Here is a 24,436-nt window from a genome sequence, read left to right on the forward strand (position 1 = left end):
AAGCAGCCATATGGAGCCCCACACAACAGGTTGCAGAGGCCGCTGAAGGAGAAGGTGGATCAAGTCAACATACAGAACTCAAAGCTGTTCAGCTGGCCCTGGACAATGCTAAGGGAGAGAAATGGCCAAAGCTCTACCTCTACACTGATTCATGGATGGTAGCCAGTGCTCTGTGGGGATGGCTGGAGAGGTGGAAAAAGGCCAACTGGCAGCGTAGGTGTCACGGTTTGATGCTGGCACAATGCCAGTGTCCCCATGAAAATATATGCTCCCTGGTGTCCGCTGTGAGATGTGACCAGGAATAAGCAAAGCAGGCCCCCACTTAGAAATAAAGAAAAGAAACCTTTATTAACTAAACTACAACTCTAAGTAACAAGAAACACACAGGGAAAATGAAAACTTTCCAAAAACATTTCCTCCCCCTGCCACCAAATTTCCAATACATCTATCCCCCAAATCACCAAATCTCGGTACATCATCACCCTTTAGGTAATCAATTCTCAGTTCATCAAGGGGAGAGGAATCCTTCTTGTGCCATAGGCTTCCCCAGGAAACACCGCTGAAACCTCATGTGTTTCCACGTCACTCGTGGCACCGCCTGGAGAACATCTGCCATTGTGACATCTTCCTTCCATGCCCAGTGCTCTCACCACTGCACATGGACCAGAGCTACTTCTAGGGTTGTCCTTTTAAGGACGCTTTGTCCCGTTCCAAAAAGGGCACAGTCGCACCTTTGGGACACCTGTGCCCCCCCCCAAATTTCATCCCCTGGGGCCGAGGGGTACCAACACTGAACCCTCTTGGCTCTGAGCCATTGCCTCCCCCTGGGTGCAGTCTCTGTGTCACAGGAAACATGGTTCTGTCCATGGCTATACAGGAAAAGTCCAGCTAAGGCCACTCCATCATCTCTTCCCACCTAAGATTCTTCTCTACTCTACCGACATCTTTCACTTGCCCAGACCTTCACACTTGCACATTTCCTTGCTCCATTTCATCTCTTATCTCTCTTCCAGGAAAGGTTAATGTTCTGCAAAGATTTCCTTGTCCGAAAAAGGATAAAAAGCTCGGGCTCTGCCCACCCAAAGCTCCCACAGCTGCCGGACCCCTTCTCGCTGCATCCCCCTGCCCTTCTCGGCCAGCCGGGCTGTGCTGCCAGCACAGGATATCAAATTTCACGGTGGCACAGGCGCTCTGTCTCTCTCTGTCTCCTGGGGGGGAGGTGTGGCTGCCCTATGCCTCTCAGGGCTCTTCCACCGTTCCATCCTCGGGCCAGGCCTACCTCACCCAGCCCCAAATCAGCCAGGAGCTGGGCAGGGGAGGTCCGACCTGCTTCCCTCACTGGAACCCAAGAGAGCTTCCCTCGGGAGTGCTCTGCTTTTAAACCCCTGAGTTCTCAGAGGCGTATCCAATGTCCCCAGTGGTCAAACCAGGTGCCAGTATTCAAATGTGAGCACCTATTGGCCTGACCACTTCATATCCCAGAAAACTAACTTTCTCTCAAACCGTGACATCTATATAATCTCAGTCCAGTTTATCCCAGTCTGTAGGAACCCAGTCCATTTGATCCCAATCCATATTTGATCCCAGTCCATATTTGATCCCTGTCCATAGCTTATCCTAGTCCACATATGATCCCAGTCCATAAAATCTGTCATATTTGATCCAGGCCATATTTGATCCCAGTCCAAAGTTGATCCCTGTCCTGATTTGATCCCAGTCCAGTTTATCCCAGTCCATAGTTGATTTTAGTCCATATTTGATCCCAGTCCATTTTTTATCCCAATTCATATTTGATCCCAGCCCGTATTTGATCCCAGTCTATATAAGCTCAGTCCAGTTTATCTCACACTGTAGGATTCCAGTCAATAATAGATCCCAGTGAATAGTTGACCCCAGTCCATATTTGATCCCAGTCCCTATTGATCCCAGTCCCTATTTGATCCAAGTCCCTGTTTGATCCTAGTCCATATTTGATCCCAATCCCTATTTGATCCTAGTCCATGTTTGATCCCAGTCCGTGTTGCCCTGCACACATTCCAGAAGTTTGCAATTCCAGCTTCCAACCAGGAAAATATGTTCCCGCCCTTGAAGGGAAATGGAGCAAAATCCTACAGAGACATTTCCCTGCCAGCCTTCAGGACTTCAGCTCCTGGGACTGGGAATTAAAATAATAATTGGGAAATAAAATAATCAATAATCAGGGGAGGGTCTGTGGGGACAGAGGGGGTCATCTAAATCAGGGCAGGGGTCAATGTAATCAGGGGAAGGGGAATTTAAACAGGGAAAGGCTAAATTAAATCAGGGGAGGGGGCAATTTAATCAGGGGAGGGTCTCTGGTGGTGCCTGGGTCAATTAAATCAGGGCAGGGTCTCTGGTGGTCCGTGGGTCCAGGGAGACACTGAGAGAGAAACAGAGCAGGCAAAGAGAGGCAGGAGAGAAAAGGGGACGCCAAGACAATGAGCTGAGAAGGCGGCGCTCTCCAAACAGAACTGCAACAGACTGAACATGAACGGGAGAGAAATCAGGAAGTCTCAGTTTTCTTTGCTGTCAAATACATCCCACACACCCAGCCCCACACAATCTCCATCCCACCACTCTAATTGAGACCCCAAGACTCTAAATCATTTCCCAACCTCATCTCAGCCTGATGGCTGCGGAATCGAGTGAGTTTGGCATGGGATTGAGTTTTTTGAGGTGGGATTGAGCTCTTTTTGGGGTCAGATTGAGCTGTTTTCACTGGGATTTGAGTGATTTTGAGGTGACAGATCCATTCCTCTTGGCTTTTGCAGTGCAAAGAGATGGAGAATAGAGAAAAATTAGGGTGAAATTAAAAGGCGAAACAGCCAGGTATGTTCTCAACATGGATCACAGGGAATGTGGCTCACCTGGGCTGTGCCCAAAGTGCCTCCCCCAGTGGGGGATGGAGCTGGAGCAGTGCACAAAGCTCTGCCCACACTCGGGGCACTCACAGGGCTTCCCTTACCAGTGCCTCCGTTGGTGTTGGGTCAAGTGAGAGATCCTGGAGAAGCTCTTCCCACACTGGGGACACTCGTAGGGCCTCTCCCCAGTGTGGATGCGCTGGTGCCTGATGAGGGTGGAGTTGTGCTTGAATCCCTTCCCACAGTCGGGGCAGCGGAAGGGCCTCTCCTCTGTGTGAATCCGATAGTGCAGGAGGACACTGGAGCTGGTCGGAAACCTCTTCCTGCATTTATCACACTCGTAGGGCCTCTCCCCTGTGTGGATGCGCCGGTGGGTGATGAGGTTGGAGTTGCGCTTGAATCCCTTCCCACAGTCGGGGCATTGGAAAGGCCTCTCCTCCCTGTGCATCCAATAGTGCTGGAGGAGACAGGAGCTGTTCTTAAACCTCTTCCCACACTTGGAACACTCATGGGGCCTCTCCTCAGTGTGGGTCCTCTGGTGCCTGATCAGGTGGGAACTCTGGCTGAAGCTCTTCCCACACTCCCCACACTCGTACGGCTTCTCCCCAGTGTGGATCCTCTGGTGCACAATCAGGTGGCAGTTCCGCCTGAAGCTCTTCCCACACTCCACGCACGTGTGGGGCTTCTCCCCATCATGGAGCTGCTCACAGAGCACCAGCTCCGAGCTCTGGCTCCATCTCCAGCCGCCTTCCCGGCCCAGGCTGGCTCTTTCCCCCTCAGATCCCCGCCAGCTGCGTTTGCAGCCCCTCCTCGTGCGGCATCTCCGGGGCTTTTCCTCCCTGTTGGCTTCCTGCACCGTGGAGCCGCTCAAAACGGCCTCTTCCACCAGGTTCTGCCGCGGGCATTTGTCCTCCCTGCTCTCCATGCTCAGCTCCCGCTCTGGGGAAGGAAGGACAAGGACAGGATGGGATTTGCCTCTGTGCCACAGGCAAGGGCAAGGAGATCCCCCCAGGGCTGAGCTGCAGCCGGGGCTGTGCTGGGCTGGGAGATGGAGCAGCACAGAGGGGAAAGGGGCACTGACTTCCTCCTCACCTGCCTCAGTGTCCTGGGGCATCTTCCTCTTCCTCGCAGCGTCCCAGGCCTTGGCAATGGTAAATCCTGGTTTGGGGAAAACAAGGGATGAGCGTGTTTGTAGGAGTGTCGGGGGATTGGACAGTCGGGACGGACGGAGACGAGAGAGCTCTGCAGCCAGGTCGTGGAACTTGCGGTTTATTGCAAAGGGCCTGGGTGCAGGGCCCTGCTTGGAGCTGCAAGGCACAGCTCGGAGCAGGCCTGAGAGAAAAGAGGGGTAGAGAGGGTGAGAGGGTAAGAGAGAAAGAGGAGAAGAGCATACGAGAGGGAGGTTCCCGTTACAATACAATCAATCTTCTGTGTTGAATATTCTATTTCTCACTAACCAATCTAGCACAAGATACAAATCCTACAGCATTTACATACAGCCTGTAAAAATCATTACATCACCATACTGTGTTACATTTTAAACCCTAAAAACTCCTCTTTGGACCCCTTCTATTGAGCTAATAAGGTCTGCTCTGACCCTTGGATCTGTCTGCAAGCAGAGGGAATTGTTTCATCAAAAGGGGATTACCTGCAGTTGAGCCACACCATTGTTTTCCAGTTGTTCACTAACTGAGGTATCTCAGAGCTTGCTTTCATTTTAATCTTCCTTATACTTTTTATGTTCACAAAATCTTTTGCCAGACAATCGTATTTATAAGGCTTTCCTGTTTCATCTTCCCCAAAACACATTGAGTTTGAAGGTCCCTCTGCCCAAGTCCATCTCTACAAGTCACTGGCCGTCAGGGCTCCAGAAAAACCTCCCCAACATCCAAGATTCAGCCCTGAAAAAGCGTCCCAGGAGTTCCCCATCCCTGGTCCCTCCTTTCTGGTGTTCAGGGATTCCCCCCTGTCCCAGCTGCTGGGGTCACACTTGGATTGGGGGTCCCCCTTGTCCTCAGTGCCCGGCCTCCCCAGGCTGCTGGCAGTCCCAGCAATGCCAAAAGCTCCCCCCGCTTCCCTCTCCCCATTTCGGGATGCCGGGGCTGTTTGGGCTCCCGGGCTCCCTTCTCCCCTCATTCTCTGCTCTGGGCTGTGAATGAGATGAGGGCTGGTTGTCCCAGACCTGCCAAGTGAGTGCTGGAGTTTCCCACGCTGCGTTTCCAACTTTCCTCGAGGGAAGCAGCCAGTAAAGAGACACAGCGAGTGATAAGAGGAGTGAGAGAATCCCCCGGAGTAACTGGGACTGGGTCTCAGAGAGGGGCTGGACCCCTCGGAGGAAGGGAGCAGAGGAGTTTCCGAGCCAAATCCACTAGGAAACGGGACAAAAGGGGCTCCTAAAAATGCTGTTGGTTTGAGGGATTAGAGAGCCCAAGAGCATCCAGAATGAAAACCTGCTGGGTTGAGGAATTAACATTCCAAGAGCATCCACGGTTGGGCAGAATTCTGTCGGATTGAGGATATGCTCAAGAGCATCTGGGGTTGGACAACACAGCTGGGTTGAGGGATATCCAAGAGCACGGGGACTGGCAAGGATCACCTAAACTTGTAATAGGTGATGTGAAAGTGATGTATATGGTAGAGATAAATCATGCTATTAATGTATAAAATATTGTAGAATCCACATTATGTCTTTTGACCATCCTGGCCAGGAGCAGTGTCTTATTCATATACATCTAGTTCCTGGAATTGGTTGAGATAAACATCGGGGATTTTAATGAAAGAATAGAAGCTTCCAGGGCGATAATCGCTGGCTTCCCCGGGTCACCAAGTCCAGCCAAGAGTGATTTTCGTCTCGACGATTACAGCTGCCACAATGATCCACAGCCCCACCCTGATGCATGTGAATGCTGACTTCCCCAGAGTCTACTGACAACATCAGACACCGGGACTGAGTCTTTGTCCACCTCTGCACAGGTAAAGACACGGTTATGTATGGGAAGAGACACAAAGAACATTCGGTCATCTCTACCTCGAGCAGAATAAACTGTAAAAGAACTCGCTGCGTCACGCAGCATTTGTGAACAGGGGGAGACTCTGACATTCGGAGCTCAGATCCGTGTTCACCCAGCACCAAACCCGGGCTCGACGCTGACCCTTGGCTTTGGTAGTGTAGATGACCGAACTTCAGTCTCACAGACAAATTAATAAATCTTTGCTACATTTTCCTATAGGTTTGGCTCTCGATTTGATAATTTATAACAGAAGGTACCTTATGTTGTCTTGTTGTGTGTGAGAGTGAGTCACACACAAAATCAGCCTCAGCTTCCTGGGCGGGTGGGAAGGGGGGCTGTGCAAAGAGGAGTGTGTGACCCACAAATAAGCCATTGTTCTCCCGGGTGTGTGGGGGCTGTGGCATAAGGTACAGGTGACCTGCAAATGGGCAATTGTCCCCAGGGCGTGTGAGGGGGCCGTGGCTAAAGAGTGTGAGTGACACACAAATCAGCCTCACAGGTGAAAGGCACCGGAGGCTGCAGAGTCAGGGCCCTCCCAGGAGGCACGGAGATACTGAGACCCAGAGGCCACCCCAAGGTGAGGGGGGGCCACAGGGACCCGCGATTCTCTGTCAACAGGGATCCACTCTGTGTCCTGAGGGTGGGAAAGAATGTGTGGGAGAGAATGGGAAATAAAAGTGAGTGAATGTAGACGAAGGAAAGTATAGGTAATGTAGATTCTGTATTTTAAGCTTCACTATATCTCCTTGGAGGGAGGTGTATTGTACTGAAAGTAGTGTGAGAAAAAAGATTTTTATTTTTGTGTGTGTAGTTGAAAGAAAAGTGGTATTTATGTTGTTAATGAATGTGAAAAACAGAGGCAGAAGATGAATAGATAAGATCTTGAAAAATGACACAGAAAACCAGTAAGTTGGATACAGGGGAAAAAAGGGGGAAAAAAAATAGAGATGAAATTGCTTGCAAAAGGAGAAAATACAGGGTATGCAGTAGTCGATGGGAAAAAAATGCAAACTATGGAAAAAGGGAAATTAACCTTAAACTAGTAAGCTCAAACTTGTGAATTATGTACTTTAAAAAGAGCACTAGAATATTTAAGACAAAATAAAGGAACTATATATATTGATTCAAGGTATGCCTTTAGAGTAGTACATACCTTTAAAAAATTTGGAAAGGGAAAAGATTACTTAATTCAAGAAGAAAAGGATTAGTACATGAGGAACTTATTTTAGAGGTTTTAGAGGCATTACAACTGCCTAAAAGAGATAGCTATAGTACATATAATGGAACTCCAAAAGGGAAAGACCCCAGAAAGAAGAGGAAATAATTTGGCAGATCACAGAGCTAAGGATGCAGCAGAAAATGGAGGTGAAAGAGTTATGTTAATATTAACTCCAAAAGAGGAAAAACCAGAAATTCCAAAGTTTAGGGAAGCCGAGAAAAAAGAATTAAACAAGACAGGAAGTGAACAAGATAAATCAGGGAAATGGAAACTTCATTATGGAAGACAATTACTTAATAAAATGTGCTTCTAAGAAAATATTAGAAGACAGGAATCAGAAAACCCACTGGGGTACTCAAGATTTGTGTGATCATTTTTTAAGGAACTACGGGTGCATTGGGATTTTTGGATTTGCAAACAAGTAACTGAAAGATGCTTAATTTGCCAAAGGATAAATAAAAAGGTGATGGGAAAAACAACATTAGGACTTCATGAGTTAGCTCTTTGAGAATTTCAAAGTATCCAAGCAGAAGTTTAGATTTGCTAGGCTCTGGATTTATTTGTAAAAACCTCATTTAATCTAGAAGAGAATATGCCATATGTTAGACACGAGATTTTAGAAGAAAAAAATGTTTAAAATATCAGAAACCTCTGAGAAAAAACAAGAAAAGAAAAAGGGATATGAAAGGGAAGGGAACAAGAGGAAAAATCAGAGAGTGGGATCCTCTGCAGGTCTTGCCCCCTCCGTTCGCAGCCCAGGCGCCTGTCCCGGGTCCCGGCTCGCTGCCCACCTCAGCTCCGCCTGCCCCGGTTTCCATCCCAGGTGCGGCCTCACTGCCCAGGGCAGCTCCACCTGCCCCGGTGCTGTCGCTCAATTTGTGTGCCCTGCTCCCACTGCCTGGCCTGCGGCCGCTCTGCCGGCCATGCTGGGGAAGATGGAGGTTGCTCTGTCCTGCCGCCTGCTCCGAGGTCACCGCGCCCACCGCACCCAGGGGGGGTCCCAGCCATCCCATCCCTGGCTGCCCTGCCCGTGCCACCTGCGCTGGGCACCGCCGTTGCTGCCGGGCTCTCCCACCTGCCTTTGCTCTGCCGGCAGCTGCCGGATCAGCCGCCATCAGCCATGTGGGGGCTACCCACGCTCCGCCTCGGACTCCACGGGAAGATCCCCCTCTGCCAATTCCGTCAGCAGACCCTGCCCACACTCCCACCGAGCCTCGGCGGGATATCCTCCCCTGACCGCGTCCTGCTCTGAGTTGCGTCCCCTTGATAACCACAGCTCCGGCTGTTCAGAGAAACTCTCTCTCTCTACAGGAAGCACCTTATTGAAACACTAGGAGCTCAGTTAAAAGGCAGCCCTCTCCAAATTCTTTCCCAGAACACGGGAGAAAGGCTAGAGAAAGTAAAAAAGGGAAAGATTTAGCTGAAGGGATTGGTCTACTTCCGTTCAGAGAGGTTCCCATGGGAGGGATGCGCTGCCCCGCCCCACGGGAGCCACCAGCGCCCCTGCCGGCCATGCCCGGAACTGCACCCAAGGGCAAAGCGCCGCAGCCCAAAGGCCAGGACTGAGTCCGGGCTCTGTTTGCTGTCAGTGCCGCAGCTGTTGGTGTTTGCTTACTTTATTATACACACTAGTAAAGAACTGGTATTCCTATTCCCATATCTTTGCCTGAGAGCCCCTTCGTTTCACTGGTCTAAACATTAAGAGGGAGGGGGTTTGCATTCTCCATTCCAAGAGAGGCTTTTTCTGCCTTCCCGAGCAGACACCTCTCTTGTAAAATGAGACAAGCACCCACAGACACTGAGGGGGCTGCAGGAGGGGCACAAGAAGGCCCTGCAGCACTTGGGCACAAAGGCACAGCAGGTGAGTGCAAGAAGGGAGCAGCAAAAGGCCAAGCTGAAGGCAAAGGCCAGGGCACAGTTCCTACAGCCCCCGAGGGATCAACCCCAGGGCCCAAGGGGGCCCCAGCACCCAGGGCACGGCTCGGCCACAAGCTCCTGGCAGAGGCATTGCCCTGCTCGGCAGGGGAGAGCCCACCCAAACAGCCCCTGGCAAGGAACCAGGGCTCCAGCTGCAGGGCACAAGGACACTGCAAGCACAGACAGCAGCACCCTCAGGACCAGCAAGTCCACCCCTTGATGGACATGCATTGGCAGGGCTGTCACAGCTCCCATCACACCAGGGACCCTCCACACTGCAGCCCTTGAGAACATTCAGGGTGGGTCTGCATTGAGAGGAGGCATTTTCTGATGGATACAGGGGCCTCTCAATCCACTATAAATCTTAGACCTAAGGGGGGGGAAATGCTAAAAATATGTTTAATTAGTTAGGGGATAAGTGGGAAAGATGTATGGCTTTATTCAATCAATGTAAGTAGATCCGGGAGATGGGTTTGAAATGCGTGAATTTTTATTTGCTCCTAATTGTTATCGTGATTTACTGAGAAGGGATTTGATCGCTAAACTCGTAACACAAATTAATATTATAAAAAGGGTTACAGAGGCCGGTTCTGTTGTACCTCTGTGTCAAATGTCTGTCCAGGCCTATGCTGAAGTGAACCCTGTAGTTCTGGCAGCCCCAGGAAAATAGGGAAAATTAGATATGGAGCCTCTCCAAAGCACTCTGAAGCAACCAGGACAAGTGGCATCTAAAAGCAACACCCTGTCCTAGGGGAGGGAAGGAAGGGGAATCAGACACAGCGCAGGTCACTGCCCCATGCTCAGCTCAACCCGCGGAGCTGTGGGTGCTTGTGAGAGCCTGGCACTGAAATGCCCTGAGCAGGAAGGCTTCAATATCTTCTGCTGACACCATGGCACCTAACAGGGGGGCAAAAGCAATTCTCACTGCTTCAGCAACCACTGGAGCAGATATCAAGGGATATTCTCCCACAGGAAGCTGGGCTGGCACAGAGACTGCCCTGGCACTTTGCTGTTGCCAACACCCAGCCAAGACATCGGCCCCTGCCTAAGGAGTGCAAAGCAGCACCACTGGTGGCCAAGGGGCCCATGCCAAGTGTCCCTGAGGCCAGAAACAGCCGCCAGCACAGCTCAACACGGGGGGACCCCTCAGCCTGGCCTCAAGGGCTCTGAAGCCCCGGAGATTTGCACTTCCCGCCTGCAGCAGGAGGATGGGAGGCCGCCCCTGAGCCTGCCCTGAAGGCAACGCAGCAGCAGCCAGGGCTCCACAGCGGGCCAAGCCCCTGCGCCTGCCCACAGATCCTCGCCTGGAATCCTCTGCAATCCTGGCCACCCTCCTCTGCCATCTCCAGCCACTGAGCTCTGGGGCTCACTGACACCCACACTCTGGGCTGCCTGCCATTGCACTGCTGCAAAATGTACCAAGTTTGTTCCTTTTAAATCTTATTTCTTTGCTCAGGCTTGGTTTGTCTTTGCCTTTGGGAAATGAATTTTAAAGCTTTTATTTAAAGGGTGTTATACCACTCAATGGAGATGAGTTTAACATTCAAACAGACTGGGAATACCCATCAGCAAACAACAACCAACAACTACCCCAGGCACTGCCCCCGGCAGAGCTGGAGACACCTGGGCTGGAAAAGGCTGCGAAGGAAATCCAGGAGTGTGGAGACTGAATTCACACATCAGAGGGGAAGAAATCCGGGTCCAACAGGCAACCAAATACTAAAAACTTATACAACTTGGAAGCAATGAACATTAAACCAGTGGATTTAGATTGGTCCAGACTACATAAAGTTTAGGAAAAATTTAGTAAATCTCACATGGCATGGAATGATTTTCTCTGCACAGTTGGGCTATTTGTGAAAGAAATTATTTCTGTTGCACATCCTGGCCAGAACCAAGGAATGTATTGACTCTCTAACACTAAAGAGATTCTTGGAGAGTTTTTGTTTTCCCTGAAGTTTCAGTGGCAAAATTACAACATGGGAAAAATTTTTCATAATATTCCCACTTTATATTGTCAGGTGGGTTTTTGGACAGAAGTGTGAGAATCACTTTTTGGTCTGGGTTTTCCCACGTTCGCCTTTATGTTGCATTTTGCCAAATCGAAGAGATTTACCTGTAATACTTTGAACATAAATAGTTAATACATTTTTTTTAAAATCAGATTCTGGGGGGGCCACATGTGACTCACCAGATGGCTGCCCTGGAAGAGAAGCTTCATTCCAGGCAGCCTCCAGAAGAGCTTTAGAAATGCAAATGAACACTGCTGGGCAAAGTGTGGACAATGTACCTGGGTCCCTTGCCCGGGGCAGGAATTGGGCTGATTCCCTCTGCCCCTCACCCCAAGCTCTGCCTGCTGGCACTGATGGAATTTGCACAGCTCGAGGCAGAGCCCAGGGTGAGTGAATGTTATGGTTTGGGCCTGGCAAAGCCAGAGCCCCCATGAGTCTACCTCTACCTGATATCTGCTGTGAGATGTGAGCAGGAATAAGCAAAGTAGGCTCCAACTTAAACATAAAGAAAAGTTTATTAGCTAAACTACATGGAATTACTAAACTACACACAATTACTAAACTACACATACACAAAAGAAAAAGAAATCACAAGGAGAATGAAAACTACACAGAAACACTTCCCCCTCCTCCTCCAGATCCCAGTACAATTCATCTCCCAAAATTATCCACACTCCCAAAATTATTCACACTCCATCTGGCACTACCCTTTAAAAAAAAAATCAAATCTTCAGCTTATGAGGAGTAGACGGAGTCCTTCCTTGTACCACGGACTTCTTGTCACAATTAGCACACCGCCCGGAGTCCTGCTATCTCGTGACATCTCCTTTCCATGCCAAGGTGCTCTCACCACCAGGCATGGGATGAGGCAGAGGCCTGCTTTCAGGGTGTGCCTTTTAAGGATGCCTCGTCTCGTTCCAAGCAGAGCACACTCTCATCTCTGGGACCTTTGTCCCCCCCATTTCTTCTATACCCCCTGGGGCTGAGGGGTCTCAACATCAAACTCTCCTGGCTCCGAGCCTCCGCTTCCCCCTGCAATGCAGCCTCTGTATCACCAGGAGACAGTCCATGGATCTACAACAAAAGTCCAGCAAAGTTGCCACTCCATCTTCCCCCATTCCTTCAACATTTCTCTTTCTCTTTGCTAGACCACCTTACTGGCCTGTTTCTTCCTTCATCTTCCACTCTTATCCTTTTCCTAGGAAAGGTAATGATCCGTGAAGCTCTCACTATCCACAAGGGTTAAAGGCTCTCTCAGGCCGCTGGGCTGCTCGCTGCCCCCCCCCCTTCTCCTCCCAGCCGTGCTGCCGGCACATGATATCAAGTTTCAAAGTAACAGGGTAACAGCACAGGCTGCATTCTCTCCGTCTCCAAAAAGGGGGGGGGGGGGGGGGGTAAACAGGTCGCTCGATGCTCCCCCCACCCTTCCACCGAATCCGGGCCTACCGTATATGGGCCACGTGGCTTTCCCCTCTCCCAGCCCAGCCAGCAACTGGGCCGGGGGAGGGAGGCCCAACCATCCACGCAGGAAATCCCAAGAGCACTCTGAAGGACAAGAGCCCTGCTTTTAACTCCTTGGGTTTGTAGTCTCAAGAGGCGGATCCAATGCTCCACTGGTCAAACCAGGTGCTCATCTTAAAATCCGAACACCCATTGGTAACCACAGCAAAACAACATATCCCAGATGTCCCATTTCTGGTCAAACCACGACAGTGAAGCAAAATGAAAATTTTTCAGGATGGAAATCCATTTTAATTTAAGTGAAATGTACATTTTTGAGTTGAGTCTGTAGTTAGAAACCATAGTTATTTAGCTAGACTGCAAGGTCTAAGCTCAGTGGAGTTACTTCAGCGAAGGACAGAGATAATGGCGGGATACAGAAGATGATAGAAGGAGACAGAGACTGCTGTAAGGGCAAGTCAACCTGACCTCGGAATTTTTTCTGATACAAAGGAACTAGTGGTAAATGTCACACGAAACCCATAAAAATGAATATGTATGAACCTATTGTGAAACTGTATGCATATGTATTTAAGAGAGAGATAAAAAGAGACCTGAAGTTCTCAGAGGTATGCATGCCTTTTTTGAAGAGAGCAATCTCCGCATGCATCCAGCGCTGTAATAAACGTACCAACTTTACAACTTTGACAAAGTTGTAGAGTTTTCTTCTTTTCTCCGCAAAACATTATGGTGAGCCAAGTCAGGAGTTCTCTGTCCCTGCAGGGGCGGGGGGATAGACAGACCTCCAAGGTGCTCCCTAAGATTTTTTTCCTAGTGGGGCTCCGCTCATCTCGACTTGCCTCCTGCGAGGACAGACAAGGACCTGCTGGCTGCGGAGGAGAATACGGTATGTACTGAGGGGCCCCCAGGAGAAAAGAGAGCTAGGGAGTAAATCACTCAGAGACGTCTGGGTGTAGCTGGTGGAGCAGCTGGATTAGAGACGGGGGTTCGTTGTTCTGATAGAGCAGCTGCTAGCGACCCTGGGGGTGGGTCGAGTGGACGTCTATGTGTGTGTATGTGTGTAGTGTCCGGACACTGTATTGGGGGTTCATTGTCTGATAGACCAGCCACTAGCGACCCTGGGGGTGGGTCGAATGAATCTCTATATGCGTGTGTGTGTCAAACACTGTGTCGCTGTATGGTTAATGCATTGTGTGGTCAGTGCACTGTGTTTCTAATCGTGCAAGTGTATAAGTGTACGGTGTATAAGAGAGAGTAGATCTACAGTGTCCTACAATGCGGGGAGGGTGAGTACTACCCGTGTTTGAAGCAGCCGAGTGAGGCCTGAGGCGCCGGCTGCAGCAGGCTGTGGGGGCAGGGAGAGAAGTGCCCTATGGAGAAGCGGGTGGAGAAACGTCAGTGACTGTACTTATTGTGTTTAAATGTAGTGATTTGTGTTGATTTGGTACATTTTAACCGTGAGTACGAGCTCAGAGAGTTCCTTTGCCCTGAATGTTTGGACTCGATCTCTGGACTGTGTGCTGTTATTTTGATTTGTGTCCAGGGAAAACTGATGTGAGTAAATGCTGAATTATGGTATGCTATGTTGTGTTGAGAAAAGGGGCACTTTGAGAGATATGCCCTTTCCCAGTGATTTTGTGTGGTGATTTTCTTCCACTGCATTGTGGTAATTTGATTCTCGGATTGTATAGTGGTGTTTGTGGAGATTTTCAGATTTTGTTTGCAACAAGAGTAGCATTTTACACAGAAGAACTATGGTATGGTGATTTATGTTTAACTATAGTAAAGCAAATTTAAGGAATTCCAAGAATTCTCCCCTCACAGCAATTCAAGCCCTGGCTCTAGTGAATTTGAGATAAAGGGGGGATGCGTGTGTCTGTGTCTGTGGGCGTATCAGAGTTTCTGCTGTGACAAGCACAGCCTTTCTGCAAGGCATTAAAACAAGTGTAAGTAGACACCGTGCTTAATTAGATTGTGCAAGAAGAGAACTAGAAAGGACTGATATTTTGTAAAACAGAGTTTAGATAGAAGAGATGAATGAGTTTATGAGACTTCAGCTGGTACTATAGTAAGTCTGGACTGGGAACAGCCTGCTGTAGGGATTTAGAGTTCTCTGTAATAAGCAGAATAGCCTGCCTCTGTGGGCAATTCCTTCGGTGCATCAAGAGGCTGGCACACTGCATTAGTATTGTTGCAGTGCAGTGTTTGTGAGAAACGCTGGTATTGCTGTTCTAATAAGCATCAGGGCACATGCCCAGAGTGTAAATTAAAGGTTTCTGATCAAGCTGATTCAGAACCTAAGATCTTAAAGCTCGTGTGTGGGAAATCACATCTGATACCTGCCATCTGGAGCTCTGTGTGTGTGTGTGTGTGTGTGTGTGTGTGTGTGTGCAGGAGGAAGACTAAGAAACTACTGTGAAGCTTTGTAAAGACAAGTTTGGGTGGAAGCGAGATAGGGCAAGGAGAAAGAGATAATGAGAACTGACCAGAGCAAAGAGGTTGCTCAACTAGCCCCTTTTAGGAGGGGCTCACTGGGAGAAGGCTGCCAGTAGGAGCAGCTCAGAAAATAAGAAGATTTATAATATTTCATTGCAGTTAATACTGTTTTAAAATAGGAAGGTAAATGGGATGGGGTTTTGTATGCTGATATGTCTTTTTGTTTTAAGAAATCACCCAGAATGGCAAAGAGACTGTGAGATCAGACCGCCCCCTGGTCTTGGCCCTTGAAAAGGAAGACAAGGCAAAGAGAAAGTAAATCAAACGTGTTGTTCAGCATGCAGCATAAGATAGCAACATATGAAGTCAAACAAAGATTATCATGCTGAAATGCAAAGTGATTACAGTTCACAAAATGAGTACATATGATTTGTTAAAGGCTCCTCCCAAGGTAAGGGAGGAAGGATAAAGATGACCTCCCCAAAAGGGAAGAAGGCTTAGGCTCCAAAAGTATACCCACTTGAACCCATCCCCCTCCTGGCAGTTCAATTTCATCCAGAACTAGGATGTAACAGACCCCTCTGCAAGAGGCAGTGAGATCAGAAGAAAGAAAAGGGTAGAATTTTAGTCAACACAAGGGCCATATATTCAGTTTTAAATAAAGCTTTAGTACTTGTGGAAAATGTTTAGGTTGTAGTGCAGGGAACAACTGGCCAGTCTGAGAAGGAATACTTTTGCAAACCTTTAAAGTAACATGTGTTCTATGTGTACTTAGAAGCTTTTGTACAATTCGCTCCATTTGCTAAACATTCTCAAATGAGAAAGGTTACTCTGGAGGCAAATGATATAAAGATGTTAGGCTTAACATTAACAGCCATTGAAATTAAGAAAGACATTAGTAAAGAGATACTAGAATAAGTAAATAAGTGTTTTCGAGGGTATGGGCCTCTGCTGTACCAGGAAGGGTGAAAAATGCCCCCACATCGTAATCAAGCTTAAGGAAAGAACACAACCAGTGAGAATTGAGCAGGACCCTCAAAAGGAAGATAGGCAAGGAATCAGCCCAATAATTGATAGTACTGGATTGAGGGCTGTCAATAAGATAACACAGAATTTATACCCTGTGGTAGCAAATCCATATACTTTACTAACTTGTTTAACACCTGAGCTAACCTGGTTCACTGTTTTAGGCCTAAGAGATGCCTTCTTTTGCCTCCCTATCCACGAAGCCAGCCAGAAAATTTTTGCATTCAAACACAGCTCACATGGTCCATGTGCCTGAAGGCTTCAAAATTCCCCACTCCGATTGGAAAACAGCTTGCATAGACCCAGAGTCCCGGGAAGCTCCACAAGAGGAAAGAAGGCTGTTGCAGTACGTGGATGATCTTCTAGTAGCCACTCGGATGAGGGAAGCCTGGACGGTAAGCCTTTTGAATTTCCTAGGACTCCAAGGATGCAGAGTCTCAAAGAAAAAGGCACAGGTAGTGAAACAGAAGGTAATCTACCTGGGGTAAGGAGTGCTGAGCAGCAGGCTTTAAGGCAGGGAAGACATAGGCCAAACCCCGAAACCCCAGACAACGAAGGAACTCCCAACCTTCTTAGGCATGGCAGGGTGGTGCCGGCTGTGGGTTTATAGTTATGCACTGCTCGTCAGACCCCTCTATGCTCTTATTGCCGATGGAAACAGAGATCTCCAGTGGACAAAAGGAGCCACACGGGCCTTTCACCAGCTAGAGAGTGTCCTTATGTCAGCTCCAGCCTTGAGACTTCCAGATGTAAGTAAACCATTCTTTCTATTTTTCCATGCAAGGAATTGCCCTGGGAATACTGGCTCAGGACTTGGGTCCATACCGAAGGGCAGTTGCTTACTTCTCTAAGCAACTAGATGCAACAGCCAAAGGATGGCCAGGCCGCCTCAGAGGTGTAGCAGCAGTTGTGCTGAATATTGAAGAAGCACCCAAGTCTACCCTGGGACAAAAATGACTGTGCTAGTGTCCCACACAGTGTCCACAGTACTGGAAGTAAAGGGTGGCCACTGGCTTTCACCACAGAGGTTTCTGAAATACCAGGCCATCATGGTAGAGCAAGATGATGTAGAGATAGTGGTGACTAATATTGTCAATCCAGCCTCTTTTCTCAGTGGAATCAAGGAGAAGCAGTACACCACGATTGCCTGGAGACCATTGAAGCTACCTACTCCTGCTGCCCAGACTTAAAGGACACTCCTTTGGACGATGCAGAGAGCTGGCTCACTGACGGGAGCAGCTACATTGCCAGTGGAAAGCGACATGCAAAGTACACAGTGACTACCTGCAGAGAGGTAATAGAGTCTGGACCCTTACCAACAGGTACCTCTGCACAGAAGGCTGAGATAAATGCATTGACCCATGCCTTAGAAAAGCTAAAGGCATTCAGAGTCGTGCATGCGCATGGAGCCATCTGGAAGGAGAGGGGACTGCTCAACTCACAAGGGAAGAAGAGACAAACTGGCTGCTGGAAGCAGTTCAGCTACCTGAAAAAGCATATTAAGGCACACCAGAGAGTGAGCTTAAAATTGGAGGAAAGAAATGAGCTGGCGGATGGAGAGGCAAAGAAAGCAGCAAAGGGTGAGGTAATTATGGACAGATTTTCCTCGAAGGTAAGCCATAATACAATAATACTAATCAAAACAGACATACAACTACAAGGGGTGCGTCACCCTGGTTTTTTAGGATTTTCTATGCCTTCTGATGTTGACATTCTTGTAGTGAACTTTCTCACACACTTTCTGTAAATAACTCATTGTTTTGCATTCCTTGATGGAGGAGGAGAGAGTTGAGGGACTGTTGGTTTAACCAGTGTCATTGGAGAGGTGTCACTGTCACCCTCCAATCCGCTGTCACTTTTGTAAAACTATAAATATTGGAGTCAGAAAATAAACTTCCCTTTTTTCCTTCACCTTGAGAACGGTTGCGTGCTTGTGTTCTTTCGTGTCCTACAGCGACATCTGGTGACCGCCCAAGTGCTCCTCACCACCTTTGCTGCAATCAAGATTAAGGAACAAACACCTAGATCCATCATTCCCGAGTGAAGAAGGCTCCTGAGGCACTTTAGAAAGTTACAATGGGTAACAACAAACTGAAATTAAAACTTTCTCGAGAAAATAAATAGAGTGTGAGTAAAATGATAAGCACAGTGTAATAATCCCCCAAAGAACAGAACGACTTGTCGTTGAAATAGATAATCAAGTAGGTGTAGCTTAGAGAGTTGTGTCATTTATGATTATTGCTGTAACCGCAGCTGATGCAGCACCACTTCCATATCACGTGACTAGTATATAAGTGCCAAGGGAAAGCCTATGATTTTAACTCCCCTAAGTCTCTGGGTCAAATGCTAAAAATTACAAATGCCACTGTGTAAGAAAGAAGAAATGTTTGGGGGATGTAAATCTGTGTTTGTCCAAGACAGATTCCATGAATCTCACCAAGAATTCTAAATACTGTGACAAATGCTTAACTAGCTGCTCTGAGTTTAGACTTAGATACAGAGCAAAGTATTTCTCACTTTGAAATGCATCCCATTAACCAGAAAACCTTGCCTGTGTATACAAGACAAAGTTGTATCTGCCTCAGAGCAGCATGCCCCACTATAATAGTTGATGAGATGACAGTGAAGGAAACTCAATTTAACTTGTGCATTTGTAACTTTGTCAAAATCAAAGGATGTGCTTTTTCCTATCAGGCACCTGTCGTATCATACCAACATAGAAAGGCGAATTTGATCACTGTCCAAGAAATATTGCCTGTGCCCATAGGGATGAACTTAACTTTGGTTACCAAATTGTTAAAACATTATGAATTAAAGAAAATTGTTAAAAAAGTTAAAGATAAAAGGAAAAGAACTTTCATTACAATACACCATGACACAGAGACTATATGGAAAGTATTTAAAAGATTGGAAAAAGGCCCATCCCATCATTAGTGGGATGTGCTTTGTGAGCAGTCTCCAATGGCAACTGACTTGCTCAGTACCTTCGTTCATCCAATTATTGTTTTACTTCTCTTGGTTAGTTTAAGGGGTTGAATTAAGATTTAAAAAATTTAAGATTTTAGCTGAGGGTTAGAACCAATTCATATTGAAGTCAGATACACCAACAACTGGTTAATGATTATTAGATGCTTAAGTTAAAGCTAATTGTTACATTATGAGCTCATTTGTAGAAGGAAGAGGAGCAAGTGAACCAACATAGGAACATATTGAAACCAGCAGAACAATGCCCAGCACCTGGACTCTGTGTCAATCCATCACGAAGCAGGGGGCCTTGGATTGTGCCAGAGGGTCACAGAGACCTGACCAAGACCTTCCTGACTTCATCCCTGGGACCACTGACCCAATTTGGGACCACTGATCCAATTCAAGGGAAGAACTGCGCACACGTGAAGGACTAATAACCTCATTTTAATACAAAGCGGGGATGGGAGGTGCTGGGGTTATGCATATGTATTATTTTGGGAAATAAATAGAAGGCAAAAATCCTTGTGTGGTGCAGTCACGCATTTCAAGAATGACCCCTTCCAGGCCACCCACCGGCGTAATAAACATACCACTTTCTAACTTTAACTAGTTAGATAGTCTTTGTCCCTGATTTTCAGTTTTAATGATTAAGTGACAATGCTATAGATCCAAAATTGTCTACATCTGGGACTGCACAAAAGATTATGTGCATACAAAATAATAAGAAAGACCACTTGGAAGAAGCAAAAATTATTTATGAAAAGAAAAGCAAATAATGGAGGATAGAAAAAAAGAAATACTGCTCAAGCCAAATTATTTGTAAAAAGGGAAGAGGAAAGATTATTATAGATGCTTATTATATTGTTATATTAAGAGGAATCTTATATGTACAATGTTAAAATAACTATGCTCTTATTTCTGCTGTTAATAAAAACTTAGACATGGCAGTAGTGGTAGCTGATCTAGTCAGGAGTGAACTGTCTGTTTGGTCGGGATAACATCCAGTGAACACGTCATGAGCACCCTGCTATTGATGTGCCAACTATCAGCATCTGCCGTCTGAAGAAAGTGTGGACCAAGGCCCAGAGTGGAAGTGATCAAGAGAGGGAACCAAAACCACAGCCAAGAAACACACATGCTCTAAAAAGGCAGAGCTGAGGAGGAGCCATGCTAAACAATTCCTGAAATATGTAAACTAGATGGTGGATATGCATAAGAGTCTATGAATATGCAACAGGCTGATGTAATAGAAATGGTATAAAAAGGGTGTTTCCCAAACTAGCAGGGGTGCTCTTGGCTTAGTACCAAGATGCACTGAGCCGTAATTTTTGTTTTGCTGTCTCTGTCTCCTACTGTCCTTTATTAAAGTTTTAAATTTTAACAGGAAAGTGAACCGTGTTTTTCACAAGGGAAGATGGAACCTTAACGTGTATCGGTCCCTGGTTGCCAAGTGCTGGTCGTAGTGGAGATTGTAAAACCGGTTCTTTTGTCTTTTTTGATCTAGTACGTTTCACCATGGGGCTACACTCTTTGATGGCTTTTCTCACGATCTTTCCCCTCCTTCGCTTGCTCAAGGCTGCAATGAGTTCATCAATTTCACCTTCCCCGGAGCTGCTGGAGCAGGAGCTCCCTGGTTCGGCTGACCCTGTTGTACCATATAATCTATTTTGCCTCCCCCCGATCCTAGGGAGCCCCACGCGGGATTTGCTGCGTCTTTTAACCCGGGCTGCGCGTCCGCCCGCGCCGGTGACGTCATCCCCCGCAGCCGCATCCCGGCGTTCAGGGTTGCCATGGAAACTGACAGGGCTGGGAGCGGAGAGACCCCGCCCCCATGGGAGGTTCCCTCCCCGCCCTCTCGGCACAAGGCTCCGCCCCCGGCTCCTCCTCCTCCTCTCGGGGCGGTGCCGTGGGCGGTGCCCGCCATCCATCCCCTCCCCTCTCCCGGTGCAAGGCTCCGCCCCGGCTCCTCCTCCTGGCCCGGGGCCGGCGCCGTCCCTGCCTGCCCGGGCTCGCCTTTCTCGTCCTTCCCCGGCTGGGCCCCGTCTGAGCTGCGCCTCCCCCGCCCCCCGATCGTGTCGGCGCTGGCGGCGGGGGGGCGGTGGCGGCGGGGGGGGCGCGTCTTGGCCCGGACCCGACCGACCCCACCCTCAGGGCGGGAGAGACTCGATCTGAGCCTTCTTCCTCCCTTGTTTTACTTTTGTTTACCAATATTGCCTCTTTTTCCCCTTTTCTCCCCTTTTCCCTTTCAGACTAAGGGATGCTCTTCCTTTTGCTTTGCTGCTGGGCTCCGCTGACATGCTGGCACCATAAAGAGCCTCGCATACTCCAGCTCACCTGAGCACCCTGAGGATTTATCCTCGCGTCTACGGGAAATCACACTTGATATTAATCTCTTATCCCAACTACCAAACTCGGGCCTCTAGCTCCTCTATATCGCGGCCAGATCTTTTCTGAGAGTCCAATGAGTTTGCATTTGAAAAACAAGGCTCCCCCCGGTAAGGGCTCCCCAGTTTCTCAGTACTAATCTCAGGGGACTGTCTCTCGGGATATTATCACTACAGCACTCGCAGCAGAATATACACACGGAATTTTAACAGCTCGAGTAGAAATTAAAAGAACCAACGAGAGAGAGAAAGAGCGAGATTCCGATCGCGGCGCTCCGGAGCGGCGGTGCGGGAACGATCCCTGCGCCAGCACTGCCGGCCCCAGGCCAAGCCCAGCCCCGCAATCCAACCCCGCTGCTCACAGCGCCCGCCCTCCCCGGCCCGGGGCGCAGCGAGCCCCGCACCCGCTGCGCTCCCGAGCACAAAACGCCCCTTCCCACCGCGCTCACCCGATAAACACAGCGCCCCTGCAGCCGCTCACGCCTCTCTCGCTCCTCCCGAGCTTCTCGGCCTCCCGCACCCTCTGCCCCGCACCTGGGCCCCGCCAGTGCCGCGGGCTGGCGGCAGCAGCTGCACCTTCCTCTGCCTCTGCTCCAGCCCTGCCCAGGTGCCTCGGCTCCCTTCGTGTTCGCCACAAACTGAGGCCTCCACAAGGCTGACCTAGAACAGAGGCCAGACACGGTTACACAATAAAGCAGGCATTTGTTAAAAGGCCTCCATGGATACACCTTGGGCAGAACAAGAGCCCAGCCAGGGCTACGCTCAAGATGGACCAAAATGGCCACAAAATGGACGGCCGGTCACGAGGTCTGTCACTTTTATAAGTTCTGCTCCATTTGCATATTGGAGTTAATTGTCCAATTATGTCTTTAGATGATGGAGTCCCATCCTTCTTGTTTTTCTCTCTTCAGTGCCCATTGTTTATGCTCTTGGGCCTGAAGTTTGGATTATGTGTCCTTGAGTTCACAGCTAGAAAGGAATTGTTTTGTCTCCCTGCTCTGTGAACAGAGCTCAGCATCCCTTAATATGAAGCCCAGACCCACAGAGTAAAGCAGCACAGAATCTGAAAAAAAGAAAAGCCAAAACCTGAGGCATCAAATCCATGAGAGCCCCCCACACACTCACCACGCCTCCCCCTCGGCACCCCCCAGGCCCTCCCCATTGATTGAAGCCCCCAAAATGCTCCCAGGCCTGAGCCCCTCAGCCCTCCTGAACCCCTGGCCCATGTTCTCACCTGGGAAACCCCAAATCTTTGTGAATTCTCAACTGGGATTACCCAATTCCCTGGAAACCTCACCTGGGACCCCCAAAACCTCCCCTGGGAGCTCCAAACGTCACCTGGGAACTCCAAACCTCAACTGAGACCTCCCAAAATGCTCCGGGACCACCCAACCCCCACCCAGAAGCCCCCAAACTCCACCTGGGATCCCCCAAGACCCCCAAAACACTGGTGACAGTGGGACAGAACTGGTGCACTGGGTTGGTGACACTGGAATGGAACTGGTGGCACCAGGTTGGTACCACTGGAATGATGACACAGGGCTGCTGGCACTGGGACAGCCCTGGGGACACTGGGGTGGTGAAAGTGGGATGAAACTGGGGACACAGGTGGTGACACCAGGGCTACCCTGGTGGCACTGGGCAGGTGCCGCTGGGATGGATCTATGGACAGTGTGAGGGGACTGGTGGCACAGGGACAGGGGTACTGGGCTGGAACTGGAGACACTGGGAGGGGACACTAGGATGGGGACATTAGGAAGGGACTGGGGACACTGGGCTGGTTGCACTGGGGTGGAACTGGTGACACTGGGACACAACTGGTGACACAGCGGACAGAGGGGACAGGGGGGACATGAGGGTGACAGAGGGGACACGGGGGAATGGAGGAGACACAGAAGGTGGTGGGAGGGGACAGGGTGTCTCAAAGGGGACAGGAGGGTGTGGCAGGAAGGGGGAAAGTGACAGAGGGGTGGAGGGGACCAAGGGCGGCAGCGGGGCAGAAAGCGGGGGGTGGCAGATGGCATTAGGGGCTGACGAAGAGACAGAGGGGACAGCAGACGCCTCCAGGGAGGGGACAAAGGGGCCACCCCAGGAGGCCACAAGTGCCACCAGGTCCCTGACACCTCTCCTGTTCCCTTCCCAGTGCCTGGAGGCTGTGGTGGCCGTGGGCAAGGTGGTAGCCACTGTGACCAGGCCACAGAGGGGCATGTGGCAGCGCGTGTCCCCAAAGTCCCTGAGTGCAAACCTGGGGAGATTCACCTGGTACCTCCATAAGACCCTCAACTATCACGCTGTCACCTTCCTGGGCCACTCCAGTGTCCCCTCCCTGGGTCAGGCCCTGGCACCACCCTGGGACCACCTGGGCCGATATGAGAGCCGCAGGCAGCGCCTGGTGGCCTAGTGGGACTCGACGGATGTCTCAAGAACAGCTGGCCACCGAGCTCCGTGACACCTGCAGGGACACAGCCACCACTGCTGCCATCACTGCAGCCACCGTTGCGACTGTCGCCACCAACCGTGCCTGGAACCTGCAGGACAAGGCCGCCCGCTGGGGGACGTCTCTGCGCAACCAGGTGGCTACGGCCCAGCGGCCGTCGGTGGCCCTGGCCAAGGAGGCAGTGGCCGCGCTTGAGGCCTGGCTGGCAGCGGTCACCAGTGAGGAGGAGGTGGCCACCAAGGCCATGAGAGAGGCCATGGTGGCCACCAGCTGGTTGAGAGTGGCCACCAGGAGGGGAGAGCAGGCACAGGTGGCCCTGGGGCCACTGGAGCGCTTGGTGGCCGCGTATGACGAGGCCACTCTGTTCCCCCGGGAGCTGCGGTGCCAGCTCAGGGACATTGAGGCCACCCTGGAGGGGACAAATGAGGCGTCCCCCGATGTCCCAGAGGCCATGGTGGCCGAAGTGGCAGAAGCCAAGTGGCTGTTGGAGGCCAGCGCCCACCTGGCCACGCGTCACCTGCTGAGGACACTTGGGGACATCCACAAACTCCTCTTCAGACGCTATGGTGGCCACAGTGGCCCCGGTAGCCCATGCGGCTAAGCAGCGCCAAAAATGCCATCAAGGACATCCTGGCGGTGCTGCAGGGACAGTGATGTCACTGCTGTGATGTCATTGCGGTAATGACG

The 24,436-nt window shown here is 49.7% G+C and overlaps 2 pseudogenes; one reads left to right on the forward strand and one right to left on the reverse strand.

Moving 5' to 3' along the window:
* The window catches only part of LOC134432716 (uncharacterized), an 899,340-nt pseudogene that overhangs the window by 602,303 nt on the left and 272,601 nt on the right, over positions 1-24,436 (reverse strand).
* LOC134432721 (zinc finger protein 11-like) overlaps positions 1-24,436 on the forward strand; it is a 229,693-nt pseudogene that overhangs the window by 9,894 nt on the left and 195,363 nt on the right.

Source organism: Melospiza melodia (genome assembly GCF_035770615.1).
Source record: "Melospiza melodia melodia isolate bMelMel2 chromosome 7 unlocalized genomic scaffold, bMelMel2.pri SUPER_7_unloc_1, whole genome shotgun sequence".
In the NCBI taxonomy this organism is placed as follows: Eukaryota; Metazoa; Chordata; class Aves; order Passeriformes; family Passerellidae; genus Melospiza; species Melospiza melodia.